The sequence below is a fragment of the Cydia strobilella genome, chromosome 5 (genome assembly GCF_947568885.1).
Source record: "Cydia strobilella chromosome 5, ilCydStro3.1, whole genome shotgun sequence".
NCBI lineage: Eukaryota > Metazoa > Arthropoda > Insecta > Lepidoptera > Tortricidae > Cydia > Cydia strobilella.
The window spans coordinates 17,708,446-17,725,752 of NC_086045.1; the positions used below are offsets into that span (position 1 = coordinate 17,708,446).

Here is a 17,307-nt window from a genome sequence, read left to right on the forward strand (position 1 = left end):
ATCTAAGAACATAGCATTTACTCGATTTTGAGACTATTTTCGGACATAGTCTATCAAAACTCCATCAAATTTTGTTCTAGAAGATAGAACTGTATATTCTAAGTGCATTAGTGAGGTGGCTATCCAGAACTACTGAGATGCCGGGTATCAGACCTGCATTGGCTGGGATGCTAGCTCAGAACTTAGCAATTTCTCGATTTTGAGACTATTTTCGGACAGCCTATGAAAATTCGGTCAAATTTCGTGATAGAAGAAAGAACTGTGTGTATTCTAGAGCAGTAGGGAGCTGGCTATCCAGAACTGCTGAGATGCTGGGTGTAAGACCTGCATTGGCTGGGATGCTAGCTCAGAACTTGGCAATTTCTCGATTTTGAGACAATTTTCTGACAGTCTGTCAAAACTCTGCCAATTTTCGTTCTAGAAGGCAGAACTGTGTGTATTCTAGTGCAATAGGGAGATGGCTCTCCAGAACTGCTGAGATGCTGCGTGTAAGACCTGCATTGGCTGGGATGCTAGCTCACAACTAAGCAATTACTCGATTTTAAGACAATTTTCGGACAGTCTGTCAAAACTCTGCCAATTTTCGTTCTAGAAGACAGAACTGTGTATATTCTAGTGCACTAGTGAGCTGGCTATTTAGAACTGCTGAGATGCCGGGTATCAGATCAGCATTGGCTGGGATGCTATGCTCAGAACAGCAATTACTCGATTTCGCGACTGTTTTCGGACATTGTCTATCAAAACTCTGTCAAATTTCCTTCTAGAAGATAGAACTGTCTGTATTCTAGTGCACTAGGGTTCTAGCTATCCAAAACTGCTGAGATGCTAGTTGTAAGACCTGCATTGGCTGGGATGCTAATCTAAGAACATAGCATTTACTCGATTTGAGACTATTCTCGGACATAGTCAATCAAAACTCCGTCAAATTTTGTTCTAGAAGACAGAACTGTGTGTATTCTAGTGCACTAGTGAGCTGGCTAACTGCTGAGATGCCGGGTATCAGATCAGCATTGGCTGGGATGCTATGCCCAGAACTTAGCAATTACTCGATTTCGCGACTGTTTTCGGACATTGTCTATCAAAACTCTGTCAAATTTCCTTCTAGAAGATATAACTGTGTGTATTCTAGTGCACTAGGGTTCTAGCTATCCAGAACTGCTGAGATGCTGGTTGTAAGACCTGCATTGGCTGGGATGCTAATCTAAGAACGTAGCATTTACTCGATTTTGACACTATTTTCAGACAAAGTCTATTAAAACTCCGTCAAATTTTGTTCTAGAAGATAGAACTGTGTGTATTCTAGTGCATTAGTGAGGTGGCTATCCAGAACTGCTGAGATGCCGGGTATCAGACCTGCATTGGCTGGGATGCTAGCTCACAACTTAGCAATTTCTCGATTTTGAGACTATTTTCGGACAGCCTATCAAAACTCAGTCAAATTTCGTGATAGAAGATAGAACTTTGTGTATTATAGTGCACTAGGGAGCTAGCTATGCAAAACTGCTGAGATGCTGTGTATAAGACCTGCATTGGCTGGGATGCTAGCTCAGAACTTAGCAATTACTCGATTTAGCGACTATTTTCGGATATAGTTTATCAAAACTCTGTAAAATTTCCTTCTAGAAGATAGAACTGTGTGTATTCTAGTGCAATAGGGAGCTGGCTATCCAGAACTGCTGAGATGCTGGGTGTAAGACCTGCATTGGCGGGGATGCTAGCTCAGAACTTAGCAATTTCTTGATTTTGCGACTATTTTCGGACATAGTCTATCAAAACTCTGTCAAATTTCCTTCTAGAAGATAGAACTGTCTGTATTCTAGTGCACTAGGGTTCTAGCTATACAAAACTGCTGAGATGCTGGATGTAAGACCTGCAGTGGCTGGGATGCTAGCTCAGAACTTAGCAATTTCTCGATTATGAGACTATTTTCGGACAGCCTATCAAAACTCGGTCAAATTTCGTGATAGAAGATAGAACTGTGTGTATTCTAGTGCACTAGGGAGCTGGCTATCCAGAACTGCTGAGATGCTGTGTATAAGACCTGCATTGGCTGGGACGCTATCTCAGAACTTAGCAATTTCTCGATTTTGAGACAATTTTCGGACAGTCTGTCAAAACTCTGCCAATTTTCGTTTTAGAAAACAGAACTGTGTGTATTCTAGTGCACTAGTGAGATGGCTATTTAGAACTGCTGAGATGCCGGGTATCAGATCAGCATTGGCTGGGATGCTATGCCCAGAACTTAGCAATTACTCGATTTCGCGACTGTTTTCGGACATCGTCTATCAAAACTCTGTCACATTTCCTTCTAGAAGATAGATAGAATCAGTTCTAGTGCACTAGGGTTCTAGCTATCCAAAACTGCTGAAATGCAGGTTGTAAGACCTGCATTGGCTGGGATGCTAATCTATGAACATAGCATTTACTCGATTTTGAGACTATTTTCAGACATAGTCTATCAAAACTCCGTCAAATTTTGTTCTAGAAGATAGAACTGTGTGTATTCTAGTGCACTAGTGAGGTGGCTATCCAGAACTGCTGAGATGCCGGGTATCAGACCTGCATTGGCTGGGATGCAAGCTCAGAACTTAGCAATTTCTCGATTTTGAGACTATTTTCGGACAGCCTATCAAAACTCAGTCAAATTTCGTGATAGAAGATAGAACTTTGTGTATTATAGTGCACTAGGGAGCTGGCTATCCAAAACTGCTGAGATGCTGTGTATAAGACCTGCATTGGCTGGGATGCTAGCTCAGAACTTAGCAATTACTCGATTTAGCGACTATTTTCGGATATGGTTTATCAAAACTCTGTAAAATTTCCTTCTAGAAGATAGAACTGTGTGTATTCTAGTGCAATAGGGAGCTGGCTATCTAGAACTGCTGAGATGCTGGGTGTAAGACCTGCATTGGCTGGGATGCTACCTCAGAACTTAGCAATTTCTCGATTTTGAGATAATTTTCGGACAGTCTGTCAAAACTCTGCCAATTGTCGTTCTAGAAGACAGAACTGTGTGTATTCTAGTGCACTAGTGAGCTGGCTATTTAGTACTGCTGAGATGCCGGGTATCAGATCAGCATTGGCTGGGATGCTAGCTCAGAACTTAGCAATTACTCGATTTTGAGACAATTTTCGGATATAGTTTATCAAAACTGTAAAATTTCCTTCAAGAAGATAGAACTGTCTGTATTCTAGTGCACTAGGGTTCTAGCTATCCAGAACTGCTGAGATGCTGGTTGTAAGACCTGCATTGGCTGGGATGCTAGCTCAGAACTTAGCAATTTCTTGATTTTGCGACTATTTTCGGACATAGTCTATCAAAACTCTGTCAAATTTCCGTCTTGAAGATAGAACTGTGTGTATTCTAGTGCACTAGTGAGCTGGCTATTTAGAACTGCTGAGATGCCGGGTATCAGATCAGCATTGGCTGGGATGCTATGCCCAGAACTTAGCAATTACTCGATTTCGCAACTATTTTCGGATATAGTTTATGAAAACTCTGTAAAATTTCCTTCTAGAAGATAGAACTGAGTGTATTCTAATGCACTAGGGTTCTAGCTATCCAAAACTGCTGAAATGCAGGTTGTAAGACCTGCATTGGCTGGGATGCTAATCTATGAACATAGCATTTACTCGATTTTGAGACTATTTTCAGACATAGTCTATCAAAACTTCTTCAAATTTTGTTCTAGAAGATAGAACTGTGTGTATTCTAGTGCACTAGTGAGGTGGCTATCCAGAACTGCTGAGATGCCGGGTATCAGACCTGCATTGGCTGGGTTGCAAGCTCAGAACTTAGCAATTTCTCGATTTTGAGACTATTTTCGGACAGCCTATCAAAACTCAGTCAAATTTTGTGATAGAAGATAGAACTTTGTGTATTATAGTGCACTAGGGAGCTGGCTATCCAAAACTGCTGAGATGCTGTGTATAAGACCTGCATTGGCTGGGATGCTAGCTCAGAACTTAGCAATTACTCGATTTTGCGACTATTTTCGGATATGGTTTATCAAAACTCTGTAAAATTTCCTTCTAGAAGATAGAACTGTGTGTATTCTAGTGCAATAGGGAGCTGGCTATCCAGAACTGCTGAGATGCTGGGTGTAAGACCTGCATTGGCTGGGATGCTACCTCAGAACTTAGCAATTTCTCGATTTTGAGATAATTTTCGGACAGTCTGTCAAAACTCTGCCAATTTTCGTTCTAGAAGACAGAACTGTGTGTATTCTAGTGCACTAGTGAGCTGGCTATTTATTACTGCTGAGATGCCGGGTATCAGATCAGCATTGGCTGGGATGCTAGCTCAGAACTTAGCAATTACTCGATTTTGAGACAATTTTCGGATATAGTTTATCAAAACTGTAAAATTTCCTTCAAGAAGATAGAACTGTCTGTATTCTAGTGCACTAGGGTTCTAGCTATCCAGAACTGCTGAGATGCTGGTTGTAAGACCTGCATTGGCTGGGATGCTAGCTCAGAACTTAGCAATTTCTTGATTTTGCGACTATTTTCGGACATAGTCTATCAAAACTCTGTCAAATTTCCGTCTTGAAGATAGAACTGTGTGTATTCTAGTGCACTAGTGAGCTGGCTATTTAGAACTGCTGAGATGCCGGGTATCAGATCAGCATTGGCTGGGATGCTATGCCCAGAACTTAGCAATTACTCGATTTCGCAACTATTTTCGGATATAGTTTATGAAAACTCTGTAAAATTTCCTTCTAGAAGATAGAACTGTGTGTATTCTAGTGCAATAGGGAGCTGGCTATCCAGAACTGCTGAGATGCTGGGAGTAAGACCTGCAGTGGCTGGGATGCTAGCTCAGAACTTAGCAATTTCTCGATTTTGAGACAATTTTCTGACAGTCTGTCAAAACTCTGCCAATTTTCGTTCTAGAAGGCAGAACTGTGTGTATTCTAGTGCAATAGGGAGATGGCTCTCCAGAACTGCTGAGATGCTGCGTGTAAGACCTGCATTGGCTGGGATGCTAATCTAAGAACGTAGCATTTACTCGATTTTGAGACTATTTTCGGACATAGTCTATCAAAACTCCATTCAATTTTGTTCTAGGAGATAGAACTGTGTGTATTCTAGTGCAATAGTGAGGTGGCTATCTAGAACTGCTGAGATGCCGGGTATCAGACCTGCATTGGCTGGGATGCCAGCTTAGAACTTAGCAATTTCTCTATTTTGAGACAAGTTTCCGACAGTCTGTCAAAACTCTGCCAATTTTCGTTCTAGAAGACAGAACTGTGTGTATTCTAATGCACTAGTGAGCTGGCTATTTAGAACTGCTGAGATGCCGGGTATCAGATCAGCATTGGCTGGGATGCTATGCCCAGAACTTAGCAATTACTCGATTTCGCGACTGTTTTCGGACATTGTCTATCAAAACTCTGTCAAATTTCCTTCTAGAAGATAGAACTGTCTGTATTCTAGTGCACTAGGGTTCTAGCTATCCAAAACTGCTGAGATGCTAGTTGTAAGACCTGCATTGGCTGGGATGCTAATCTAAGAACATAGCATTTACTCGATTTGAGACTATTCTCGGACATAGTCAATCAAAACTCCGTCAAATTTTGTTCTAGAAGACAGAACTGTGTGTATTCTAGTGCACTAGTGAGCTGGCTAACTGCTGAGATGCCGGGTATCAGATCAGCATTGGCTGGGATGCTATGCCCAGAACTTAGCAATTACTCGATTTCGCGACTGTTTTCGGACATTGTCTATCAAAACTCTGTCAAATTTCCTTCTAGAAGATATAACTGTGTGTATTCTAGTGCACTAGGGTTCTAGCTATCCAGAACTGCTGAGATGCTGGTTGTAAGACCTGCATTGGCTGGGATGCTAATCTAAGAACGTAGCATTTACTCGATTTTGAGACTATTTTCGGACATAGTCTATCAAAACTCCATTCAATTTTGTTCTAGGAGATAGAACTGTGTGTATTCTAGTGCAATAGTGAGGTGGCTATCTAGAACTGCTGAGATGCCGGGTATCAGACCTGCATTGGCTGGGATGCCAGCTTAGAACTTAGCAATTTCTCTATTTTGAGACAAGTTTCCGACAGTCTGTCAAAACTCTGCCAATTTTCGTTCTAGAAGACAGAACTGTGTGTATTCTAATGCACTAGTGAGCTGGCTATTTAGAACTGCTGAGATGCCGGGTATCAGATCAGCATTGGCTGGGATGCTATGCCCAGAACTTAGCAATTACTCGATTTCGCGACTGTTTTCGGACATTGTCTATCAAAACTCTGTCAAAATTCCTTCTAGAAGATAGAACTGTGTGTATTCTAGTGCACTAGGGTTCTAGCTATCCAGAACTGCTGAGATGCTGGTTGTAAGACCTGCATTGGCTGGGATGCTAATCTAAGAACGTAGCATTTACTCGATTTTGAGACTATTTTCGGACATAGTCTATCAAAACTCCATAAAATTTTGTTCTAGGAGATAGAACTGTGTGTATTCTAGTGCAATAGTGAGGTGGCTATCCAGAACTGCTGAGATGCCGGGTATCAGACCTGCATTGGCTGGGATGCCAGCTCAGAACTTAGCAATTTCTCGATTTTGAGACAATTTTCGGACAGTCTGTCAAAACTCTGCCAATTTTCGTTCTAGAAGACAGAACTGTGTGTATTCTAGTGCACTAGTGAGCTGGCTATTTAGAACTGCTGAGATGCCGGGTATCAGATCAGCACTGGCTGGGATGCTATGCCAAGAACTTAGCAATTACTCGATTTCGTGACTATTTTCGCATATAGTTTATCAAAACTCTGTAAAATTTCTTTCTAGAAGATAGAACTGTCTGTATTCTAGTGCACTAGGGTTCTAGCTATCCAGAACTGCTGAGATGCTGGTTGTAAGACCTGCATTGGCTGGGATGCTAGCTCAGAATTTAGCAATTTCTCGATTTTTAAATAATTTTTGGACAGTCTGTCAAAACTCTGCCAATTTTCGTTCTAGAAGACAGAACTGTGTGTATTCTAGTGCACTAGTGAGCTGGCTATTTAGAACTGCTGAGATGCCGGGTATCAGATCAGCATTGGCTGGGATGCTATGCTCAGAACTTAGCAATTACTCGATTTCGCGACTGTTTTCGGACATTGTCTATCAAAACTCCGTCAAATTTTGTTCTAGAAGATAGAACTGTTTGTATTCTAATGCACTAGGGTTCTAGCTATCCAGAACTGCTGAGATGCTGGTTGTAAGACCTGCATTGGCTGGGATGCTAATCTAAGAACATAGCATTTACTCGATTTGAGACTATTCTCGGACATAGTCAATCAAAACTCCGTCAAATTTTGTTCTAGAAGATAGAACTGTGTGTATTCTAGTGCATTAGTGAGGTGGCTATCCAGAACTGCTGAGATGCCGGGAATCAGACCTGCATTGGCTGGGATGCTAGCTCAGAACTTAGCAATTACTCGATTTAGCAACTATTTTCGGAGATAGTTTATCAAAACTCTGTAAAATTCCCTTCTAGAAGATAGAACTGTGTGTATTCTAGTGCAATAGGGAGCTGGCTATCCAGAACTGCTGAGATGCTGGGTGTAAGACTTGCATTGGCTGGGATGCTAGCTCAGAATTTAGCAATTACTCGATTTTGCGTCTATTTTCGGACATAGTCTATCAAAACTCTGTCAAATTTCCTTCTAGAAGATAGAACTGTGTGTATTCTAGTGCACTAGGGAGCTGGCTACCCAGAACTGCTGAGATGCTGTATGTCAGACCTGTATTGGCTGAGATGCTAGCTCAGAACTTAGCAATTTCTCTAATGCGAGACTATTTTCGGACATAGTCTTTCAAAACTCTGCCAAATTTCGTTCTAGAAGACAGAACTGTGTGTATTCTAGTGCACTAGAGACCTGACTAACCAGAACTTCTGAGATGCTGGGTACCAGACCCGCATTGGCTGGGATGCTAATCTAAGAACATAGCATTTACTCGATTTTGTGACTATTTTCGGACATAATCTATCAAAACTCTATCAGATTTCGTTCTAGAAGATAGAACTGTGTGTATTCTAGTGCACTAGTGAGCTGGCTATCCAGAACTGCTGAGATGCCTGGTATCAGATCTGCATTGGCTGAGATGCTATGCCCAGAACTTAGCAATTACTCGATTTCGCGACTATTTTCGGATATAGTTTATCAAAACTCTGTAAAATTTCCTTCTAGAAGATACAACTGTGTGTATTCTAGTGCACTAGGCATCTGGCTATCCGGAACTGCTGAGATGCTAGCTGTCAAATTTGGGATTTTAGCTCAAACTTAGCTTTAATCAGAATATACCTACAATTGCTTTTGATGTTCGTGTCCCATACATATATGGAAAAAAATTTTTTTACAGTTTTGACTAGAACTCATTATATATCGTCTAGAAATGTTAGTATCTTACGTTTGAATGCTATTTTGAGGCTGTGGAGTGGATAACGGCTGGGATGCTGGAGTGTCAAAATGTGAAGTTAGCATCTCATTTTCAAATTTCATTTTTTTCGCGAAAATGAGCAGAACTATGAAAAAAAATCACCTAGAACTGTAGAACTATTAGGGATGCTACTAGAACTCTTAAAAAAAATTGAGATGCTAGCACTTGATATGCTAGGTTCACAGACACACATTTTCCTACGCTGAAGTTTTGACATTGTACTAGTACTAAGTAATACATATAGCAGGCAGTACTTTTTCCACTTTTAAATTTGTTCTAAGCTTAATAGCATCGATCGCAGACGTTTCTGCTTGTTAAAAATTAATTTAGAATGGGTAGCACATCGTAACTGGTGAATTTCCAATATGACTTGGAACTCCGGTGGCCGTTTAAGAAGTGTAACAACTCTTACGATAGATGTCGCTAGGGTCCCCTAGACCCATATAGTGGGAAGATTTGCTGACTATGATGGATGAGGTCTTGGTGGCTCAGTTGGCAGAGCGCTGGAGTATCGATCCAGAGGCCGTGAGTTCAAGTCTCACCCAACGCAGTAATTTTTCCACTTTTAAATTTATTCTAAGCTTAATACATATAGCATACAGTATTATATAACATAAAACAATCTAATGATAATTTAGGTCACGAGAAAAACATAAAACGTGAATGTAGCGTTTACTGTGCTTAACGATGCATGCCTCTAAAGAAAACGTTTCTGTAAAAAAATTGGAAGTTTGTGTAAATAATTGCGTATAATAAATTGACGTGATTAACAAAATAAGCTAGTAATATCATCAAATAAAACTATGAAAACGGATTATATCGCGTATATTGAATTTATTTTTATTTATTTGTATTTATTTAAATTCAATATACGCGATATAATCCGTTTTCATAGTTTTATTTCATGAGTAACTATCGCGGTAACCGAAGACAATAGTAATATCATCGTTAAGAATATTTTGTGAATCTGCTCAAACTTTCGTATGGGCAATTGGGCATGCGCATTAAGGTCGGTCTTTAACATTTTGAAAAATTGTTATTTTTCAGTTTGTTAACTGGTAGGTGCTGTACCTACACCGGATATACAGAAACGTATAAATGAACAATAATATCATTTAATACTCCACCAACAAAAACACGATAAGATTTGAAAGTATTGCACTCGTAAACCCGAATTAAGACATCTTATTTTACCCTGTGTTGATTACTCTGAACATTACAAAATTCTTTTTTATGGTTCGTATTCACTTCAGCTACTTATGAAGAAATCTAAAGTCCCGTTGAATCAGTCGCGTGGCGGTCGCGAGCGATCTTCTCCTGTTTTACGACAAAATAATATTCTTTAATTATAATGGAGCGTCGTGAAGTAAAAAGGCGGCACACGCGACATCTGTATTAAATTTTCGCTCCTTTAGAACTAAAATATCGTATGCGCCTAAACTGTATATTGGTATAGGACCTTTTTGTCATAATGTTATGGTTTAATGGTGCACCTGCGCGATTGGAGACCGGGTTTGCGCGGGAGTCGATCACTTGACATTCAGTACCGGGGAATCAGCCTCATGTGAGTACATAATTAAAAATTAATTAAGCATTTTAGCATTTTTGTATCTTTAGTAAGTTATTTTATGTACGATTTAATGTAATTATGATTACATTGTTGAAGCGGTTGATTAACCTGTTTTATTTTATGGGTTTAGCAAAGAAAATGTTCACACACTTTAAAACCCAAAATATTTGGGCAACCCGAGCGTACGATGGGACCGGAATTTGGTATGATTAGGAAAACATCGAGCTATTTAGAAATAGAAAAATCCCACCAAAACTATTTTCATGTAAGTATCTAAAATGTTGCCAATACGAGACCATATGGCTCGCACAGTCAAAAAATTATCAGATCTCATGTCGAGCCAAGCTTCTAACTCTACTCGCCCTAACTTTATAAGCCCTAACTTCACAAACTCTAAACCTTAGTCAAAATATGTGGCTTAGCCGTTTCTAAGATGAGATCTGATAACTGTTTGACAGTGCGAGCCTTATGGTTTCGTCTTGGCATCATTTTACATGAAAATGTTTTGGTGGGATTTCACTTCCTTGTAAGTTGCTTATGACAATTTTCCATCCCCTAATTTAAAAGGTGAGGGGTGATTTACTAAAAATCTTGAGATATGTATGTTATTATTTATAACAAGGAGTCCCTTTATCAACTTTCAGACCTTTAGCGTCAAGCGGGAGTCTCCTACTAAACTTCCATCCCCTACTTTAAGGAGTTGGGGGATAAAAGTTCCTAGTTCAGAATGTTTTTGTTGTTTGTGTACCAATACTAGCTTACATACCAAATTTCAGCTTTCTAGGACTTCAGGAAGTACCCTTAGAATTTTGATGATGAAATGATTATATATTTATTAGCTACCTACATTTGATTAATGATGATGATGAGGAAATGGATATTCCAATGTATGTACTTCTTTTGTTGTGTTATTTTTTTGACATTTATATTTTATTCTAGAAATTTTATCGATTTTTTCGACTATATTGTTAATTTCGTCGATATTGCTAAAGTTCCCTTACCAATCTTAACATGATTTTACCGCGTAAGTAAACGTTAGCGACTGCGTCATTTTAATCTCAGTGCATCTCTCTCGCACTTATACATAAATATGAGCGAGATGCACAGTGAGTGAGTTTAAGCAGTCGCTGATAAATATTGCCACATCAAGCTCATGGAAACTTAACGGCACTGTTTTCGGGAATCGATCACCCAGCATTACTCGCTTAATAATACATACCGTCAACCGGGGTGAATAGGGATGGCTGGAGTGAATAGGGACAAAACTTAAATTGTGATTTACCTGACAATTTCTTAAAAAATTCTTCTTAAAAATACAAATTTCTACTATTCTTTTCAATCGAATGATACAATTTCTGTGGGTACTTTCAAGTAATTGGCAGGTAAATAACATTTTAAGTTTTGTCCCTATTGACCCCAGCCATCCATATTCACCCCAGTTGACGGTACTTTTTAGGATATTAGGAAATGAATTTTCAGATTAATTTAAAGTGGTTCTAATACAATTAAGAGCGCTTATCAAACACGTAACATTGACAATAGTGACTGACCGTTTGCAACTTGCAACCCCGATTGAACGTTCTGAGCCCATGTTGATTTAACAACATCTCGGACATTATATCCATTAACATGGTAAATACTGCTAGGACCCGCCCGCTATACACGCTGTTTTCCTATTTTGTATTTACACGCACAGTAAGTAATATTATAGTAAAACATATCATTACATAACAAAACACAATATACCTAATATGTTATATTATTTTGATAATCAGACATTTCGTGCAGTGAAAGTGCTGGCGGAGACCTGGCATGGCCAACACCTCAACAACAAGCAGATATTCTGCAACCGTTGTTTAATTTGTTAAGGATGTTGTGTTGAGCATTGAGCATAAATAATTATGCATCCCACGCTAAGCGCTCATAAACTGGCAAGCTATATTGATCTTGAAGAGTACGAGTATATTATAATATGAACGCCTATGCCTATGCAATGGAACAATGTAACCTAGTCGTATTTTGGCGAGCTTAAGTTTGTCATGAGACAAACAAGATTATAATGACAAACTAGAACATATCCAACATTTAAAGCAAATTACATATATAATCAAACAATAGATAGGAAGTATATAGAGGGTTATTGTCATAGTAAAAATGAAAATGTATAAAAATACATATATATGTTACTGTAAAAGCCCGAAGTACGGTAAAACCTAAGATGCCGATCGGTAAAAGGCCAAAATGTTAAACAATATTAGTTTACTTCGGGCTTTTACCGATACTGATTCGGTAAATCCTAGGTTTTACCACGGCGACCGGTAATTGTTGAATCCTGCACTGGTTCTTGAGACTATTAGATGAAAATCTTGTACCAGTGTTTGGAATCCGAGATGGCAGCCATGCACTGTCATAAATGTCGTTTTATAGCTTTTAGGGAGTGCAGATTTCGATAATGATGACCATTTTGGAATCCAAGATGGCGGCTATGCACTATGTCATAAAAATCGTCATAGATGTCGTTTTATAGGTTTTAGGGAGTACATATTTCGAAAATAATTAACATTTAGAATCCAAGATGGCGACCATGCACAGCAGTATGTCATAAAAGTCGTCAGGGGTGTCTGTTTTAAAGGTCGGCATCACTGTTACTGACAATGGAAAAGCCAGGGCACTATTCGCTCCGTGCAAAGCGGGTGGTGGCGGAAGCCGAAACGATTGCAGCGATTTATGTGGTCAAAACACCAACCTGGGTGAGACCTGATCACCCTGAGCGACGAAGCCATAAAGTGGCTGACTGGTCTATGTGTAAATCTTTAATACTTACAATACTTACATTGTTTCTATTTATTACAATTAAATAATAAATGTGGCCAAAAATGGCAAGTTTGGTAGCAGTGTTTCTGTGAATTCCTATACTTCTCAGTTATTTTGTTCACGTTATTAGCTTTAAAATCATACTTACGATAAAAATGGGGTCACGATAGCTGTTGGGTGGCAAATCGCAATAATTCTGGACGAAACAGTAATAGTAAATTTTGTATATTTTTAAACTACAAGTTCAAATTGAATGTTCTTGGGAATATATGTAAGCCATATCATGCCCTATATGTCACTGAAGATTCAGGGCTCTAGCTTTAGCCAGCACAAAATTACAGGACGTCAAAAATGGCCTGAATGGCTTCGAGAAAAGGATGGTACCCACAGATAAGGTTCCTATCTGTCCATCACACAACCCTTATCCAGGTTTACTTGAGAGTAATTTGACTAATCAGATAGTGAACTGTCAGTCATAGTCAAAATCTAGCTATCTACGATTTAGTAACTCTATGCACATATAAATTCCACGAACAAATTTACTAAATGACTTAAATATGTGAAAAATCCCGTTCCAAATTTGAACTTATTTCTATTCGAATAAGGTTGTTTTTTTAAGTAATAGGTCAACCATTGTAAAGTACAGAATTACCAATTACTGATTCCCTAAGTAACCTAGGATCAGACTGCAGTCAAAAAAAAAACTAGCAAAGGTAAGGTTATCTTGATAATTTTCCCCGCGTCTTCATGCTCGTTTTAGTTGGTTATTGTCTGGTTAGGTGCCTGTTAGCTATAGTTTTTCCGAAAATTCTCAGGACAGAGGCGAATCTTTTTGTATGAAAACTTGCAACTTTAAATGCATTTTTTATCGAAACTACTGCAGTCTAAAATGAAGTCAAAATCAGTCCATCGACTCAATTTTTTGCAAGCTTTCTAATGGTACCCCACACGATTCTTACAAAAAAAAAATGGTTACCCTCTCAACCCCCTAAATTTCCCCCTAAAATAAGAAATAAGCGGTTTTGACTTATTTACGATATTAGTGGTGGTAATTGCTATAACTGTTTCAAATTTTAGGTATCTACCTCAAATGGTCTCTGAGAAAAACGCATTTAACTGATTTGCAAAACCGAAGTGATCCCATAAGTGTTCCGTTTGTCAAAACAAAGTTTTGCACGGAACACTAATAATCATAAAAACCAGCAGAAGGTACGTTACCTAACAATTAAATATAGGTTTAAATACCTAGGGCATATTGTTACCGAGAACTTAAAGGACGATGAGGACATGGAGAGAACGGAGAGGGTTGTGTGTAAGAGCGAACATGTTGGCCCGAAGGTTTGCTAGATGTTCAAAAGCATTTAAGGCATTTTGCTCATCCACAGGCAGCCTTTGGGTCAGCTATACCAAAAAATCATACAATGCCCTGCGAGTGGTGTATAAAAACGCCTTCAGAGTGCTGGTTGGGTTACCTAGGTTCTGCAGCGCTTCCGCCATGTTTGCGGAGGCGCGAATCGACGGCTTTGCGGCAATTATATGCAATAAAGCGGCCTCATTGCTGCGCAGAACCAGGGACAGCACATACGGCATTCTGGAGATGATTGCTGCCTATGTATGTTGCCCAATAATATTAACTTTAATTAATTTAGTTAAGTCTAACATAACTTTTAAGTTTTAACATAGTTTTTAAGTCTTATTTTATTTTATTTTATTTTATTTTATTTATTTATTTAAGGTTTGCCAACAATTATTGACATCGATACATTAATAATGTACTAAGCTAAAACATGTAAGGAGTGGTGTCACAATTACTTACAGGTAAACACCGCATGCATAACAAATATAAGTAAACAACTATAGAAATACCTAAATTTAAACTTATTTTGTAATTATTTATGTTTCTAATTATTTGTGTTTTAAGAAATATTTTCGGATAGATGTTATAAATTTATTTAGTGGGTCACAGTGCATATCCGCCTTGTCACAGCAACCATTAGCAATTTTACATAACCTGCATATTGGAGAGTTAGTGCCTGAAACTGTTCTTCTAAGCGGGGCGTAAAGAGGGGTGATAGCGTTACGGGGGAAACGAGATGGAGCACGAAAGTTCAACAACGTCAGCAGTTGCGGACAATCTATTTTGTGGTTCACTAAATTGTACAAAAAAGTTGCAATATATCAAATATTGTATATTTGTATATTATATATTTATATACGCTACTAACAAAATGAGATCACTGTTGTCTTACAAATTAATAAACGAATTGAATTGAATTAAAATTTGTTTTTTGCCATATTTCCATTCAGGCAATTACAATCATAGTAAGATACTCGTACCTACCTATAAAAAATGACCTAATGCTGCAAATTGCAAATGACTACCTTCTTGTTTACGTTTTACCTACCGTACCTTCTTGTTAGTTCCAAGCTATAACGTCGTTTTTTTTTTACTTTCTTTGGGTATAATAAGTCGTCTTTATACACCTGCTACCTCTGGCAGACTACTTTCCCTCCGCATACATTAGGCAGCGGCTTCACACTTGCACAAAGGATCTTGACAGTTTTCTTTGTCTGCGTATATGAAGCCTGTAAAGCTTAAACAACAGGTTTCAATTTACAGCATAACTACTCGCTAAATGATGTTTGTTTTGGCGATTAAATTATGTTAAGATTATAAACTCGTTCTAAATTGCATTTTTAAATTGACATCAAATTGGAAAGGATTTTTGAATTTCTTACCTTCATTGATTCCACAACAAATCAATTTTAACTTGCAACTTCCATTAAATACTTATTTCTAGTGTTGTTTTGTACTTACGTATATTGACAATAATATACGAGTAATTTAGTCAAAACTAAAAAGGGCATTTGTGTTGATAGAAATGTGTGATAATTTTTTTGGACCATGTAGGTACTTACCTATTTATAAACTAAAATAGAAATCGTATACTAAAGAGAAAGGGACAAAGCCCTCCAGTGACAGAGGCCGGATGGCTTTATCACTTTTCTGGAGGGCTTTGTGGCACTTTCTTTAGTATCATCTATTTCTGTTTATAATTCATACATATTCGTAGTAATTTAACAACTTAAAAAAAATAAAAAAAATATTGTTAAAATAAGTTGATTTGTTCCCAGAATTTCATGTAGGTAGTTGTTCTTTAGAAGTTTCACAGTAGGTACTTACTATTTTGGAATACATATGCAGATTTTGCGTTTGATTAGTAGCTTTTTACATATTACTATTAGATTGCAGAGGACAGGTGCCCAGGTTGTCGTCATAAGTCGATGACTTGTACATGCCTACCAGAAATTAAAAGGCAGCCAATGTGCCTAGTAGCCATTAACTACAACCGCTTCAAAGTCTATTCTAGTTACCGCCACTTCGTATAAATTAAGTATATAAAATAAGCACATCTAGAAAAGGATAGATGTATACTGATTAACGTGGCGTAGACAGTGATGGGTGAAGTAAGGGCAGGTGTCACGACACATCTGCTGGCCGCACCGGCACGTGGCCAACCCTCTAAGCCGACCTCGCCGCTTCCAAGTGCGGGAAAAAGTAAAGAAATCCTCATATCGTTAATTAATTCAGATGACCCTCTAGCGATTAGCTGAACCCTATAAATCTCAAATTTTTAGCCAAAAGTTAAAGCCGTGGTTAAAGATAGAGGCAGACAACAGGCGTTTTTATCGCTAAAGAGCGATTTCTTCCAGACAACCTTTAAGTATATTCAGTGTTCTAGATTTTAGGGTTCCGTACCCAAAGGGTAAAAACGGGACCCTATTACTAAGACTTCGCTGTCTGTCTGTCCGTCTGTCTGTCTGTAACCAGGCTGTATCTCATGAACCGTGATAGCTAGACAGTTAAAATTTTCACAGATGATGTATTCCTGTTGCCGCAATAACAACAAATACTAAAAACAGAATCAAATAAATATTTAAGGCGGGCAACAAACGTGATTTTTTGCCGTTTTTTGCGTAATGGTACGGAACCCTTCGTGCGCGAGTCCGACACGCACTTGGCCAGTTTTTTTTGCTTAAAATAATAAAAGATAAATAGAAAATATTACGCGAAACTCTGCGTAGGGGGCGCCAGGGCGCTACTATCACAATCTGAGGGTCTATGTTGAAACAAGAAAATTTCTTTGTCTAACATCTCTGTCACTCTTGCATATTCGAGCCGCGATAAAGAGGCAGATAGCGAATTTTCGTATTCGCGTTTCCCGATAGGTCCTCTGTAAGCCAACCGCCTTGATTCATCAATGTCATATTTTATTATCTCTGAAAACTTGTCAAAAACCTGTAAAACCTGTTAAAGGTACAGTATGTATAAGTTACTCTATGGTTTACTAAAAAGGCTAGTCCTGCACTCTGGTGGCAGAACATTGCAGTAATAGTATTAAGACGTGTATTTTATAAATATAACAGCACAATATTGCACCATTATATTATTGATTACCATTTGCTAAGTATTGAATGTTGATCGATATTGTT

At 38.5% G+C, this 17,307-nt stretch overlaps 1 protein-coding gene and 1 long non-coding RNA gene across 2 annotated transcripts in view; one reads left to right on the forward strand and one right to left on the reverse strand.

Moving 5' to 3' along the window:
* Nucleotides 1-17,307, forward strand: part of LOC134741522 (proton-coupled amino acid transporter-like protein pathetic) — a 162,578-nt gene that overhangs the window by 78,783 nt on the left and 66,488 nt on the right. The gene's annotated exons all lie outside the window — the stretch shown is intronic.
* Nucleotides 2,842-7,843, reverse strand: LOC134741872 (uncharacterized). The gene is made up of 3 exons (XR_010127907.1): nucleotides 7,812-7,843; nucleotides 3,593-3,671; nucleotides 2,842-2,903 (listed from the first exon to the last, which is right to left on the reverse strand). It is a non-coding gene; the product is annotated as an uncharacterized LOC134741872 (long non-coding RNA).